The sequence below is a fragment of the Rattus norvegicus genome, chromosome 6 (genome assembly GCF_036323735.1).
Source record: "Rattus norvegicus strain BN/NHsdMcwi chromosome 6, GRCr8, whole genome shotgun sequence".
Classification (NCBI taxonomy): Eukaryota; Metazoa; Chordata; class Mammalia; order Rodentia; family Muridae; genus Rattus; species Rattus norvegicus.
In genome coordinates this window covers 45,385,313-45,387,630 of record NC_086024.1, presented here as the reverse complement: position 1 = coordinate 45,387,630, position 2,318 = coordinate 45,385,313, and positions in this window count along the sequence as shown.

Sequence of the window (2,318 nt, the reverse complement as noted above, 5' to 3'; positions counted from 1 at the left end):
AGACAGTTGGGAGCAGGGACTTTCTTGTCCCTAACTTCCCTAAGATATGCCTTGGTGTCTGCAACCTGAAGTCATTGTCTTTAGTAGTGACAGGAACAGCCTTCCTGAAAGGGAGATGTTGGGGTCTGGAAACCCTTAAACAGAGCACACAGACTCACAGCGAGGCTTTTTCTCACACCCACTGAACCTTGTGACCCACATGGACAGGTACTGAGCCACTTGATAGAAATCCAGCTGGGACTGGACATGCAGAGGGTCACACCCTGAGCTTAGTTTTCTTCTAACCACAATGCACCACGCCCTCCACAACTCATAGGCTCAAGAAAGAGGGCAGAAGATTTGTGTGTGTGTGTGTGTGTGTGTGTGTGTGTGTGTGTGTGTGTCTTCTCGCTTTCAAGGCCAGGCATTTGGTATGTATTGTCCTCTGACATGTACTGCATTTGACACAGGAGGCCCCCCTCCTTTGACCTCTTCAAAGGCCCACAGAGGCTGAGACGTCACAGCACAGAGTCTCAAGCACTGCTGGCTCCAGAGGCAGTGCCAGGACTGAGGTCATGCAGTTAACCTTTGGAACATAATCTGATCTACTACCTGCCAGTCTGCCAAGGGGATAACCGAACCAAAGGCTTGGCTTCCTCCGTCACTGGCTGAAAGTCGAAAACAAGAGACAGAAGCTGGCACTAAACTTGTCGTGATGAAGCCATTCCTGTGGATTTTTTCTTTTCTGCTGTCATCCCTGGGGCATTTCTTACTTTCCTCTGTTGTGCCTCAGCTGAGTGCTGAGTATCTGTCACCTACAGAAAGCAGGCTCCCAAAGGCTACTGCTGGGTTCTGCTGGAGCAATGCCAGGACCAGTAGCTGCAGGCTTCTGGAAACTTCAACTCACACACTTGAGCCAAGAGTCCCTGGATCTTTTAAGTACCACCCTCTTTGTTGGTAGTTCTTCCTCCACTGGTCAGGCTGAGTCCTCTATTCAGCCTCTAGGTCCAACTGGGCTCTCGTTGCCTCACGCTCTTTCCTCGGTATCCTCTGTGCTCTTGTTATTGGCACTGACTCCTGGTGCCATATGGAACCAAGTAAGAAGCTTTTCTTAGTCTGTTTTCCCAAGTCACACCCTCACTGTAGCTGCCTCGAGCCCAGTGCTTTCATAGAGTAGGTCCTCAGCAATACACCATTGATGAACTGGAGTGTGTGAGATTGCCCTCCCACACCTGCAGACACACTTTCATGCAGACTTCTCTTTGCTCCGTATCTCACTGCTAGTCTCCTCTGGAATCTTCAGTTCATGCTTGCTTGGACTTCTACTTGTCCACTTCTGTTCCTGTGCACTTCTGATGTTTAAGCTTAAGCACTGTGTGTTTTTCCAGGGTTCTTGCTCCTTGCTCTCTATCTCAGTCTGATGACTGTGATGTGGGTCAGATGTCTGGACCTGCAGGACATTTGAACGCAGTTGGGGTGATGTCCCAAGTGCAGGTAGATTGATTGGTGGGGCTTTGGTGACAACTACCTACACACTTTCCTGTTCTTGGAGAATTTCAAAGGCAAAAGAATCAATTCCTATCTTCCGGAGCGCAGCTTCAGGGTCTGGAAAATACAACTGCTACAAAGGATAGTTCAAGAATGAATTCCAGGGATCTGAGAGATGACTCAGCAGGTAAGGGCACTTCCTGCCAAGCCTGGTGACAAACATGAATGGATTTGATCCCCAGGACCCACATTGTAGAAGGCGAGAGACACTTCCAAAAGTTGTCCTCTGACCTCCACACATGCACTCTGGCACAAACATTCCCCTACACACAGGTGGGTACAGAGGTGGGCAGGAGGATCGGGAGTTTAAGGGCTAGCTTTAGTAAGTTTGGAACTAGCTTGAGCTATGAGACTTACACACACAAACACACACACACACACACACACACACACACACACACACACACACACACCACAAGCAAGAGCCGAGAGAGAGAGAGAGAGAGAGAGAGAGAGAGAGAGAGAGAGAGAATAATAATGGTTAAAAGAACAAATACCAGCAACAGTGAACAGTGCATAACTTTGCTAAATACTTCCTACATATATGGGGTGTTGAATGGTCACCATCTTTCCCTTGTAGTTGTGAACAGTTGAATTCTCATAGATTCTGAAATTAAGATAAATGAGCTGTCTTTAATATGAAAGAATAGGAAGTTCTAAGATCAGGATTTGTATGTATGTATGTATGTATGTATGTATGTATGTATGTATGTATGTATGTAAAAGTCTCATGTCGCTCAGGCTAGTTCCAAACTTACTGAAGCTAGCCTTAAACTCCTGATCCTCCTGCC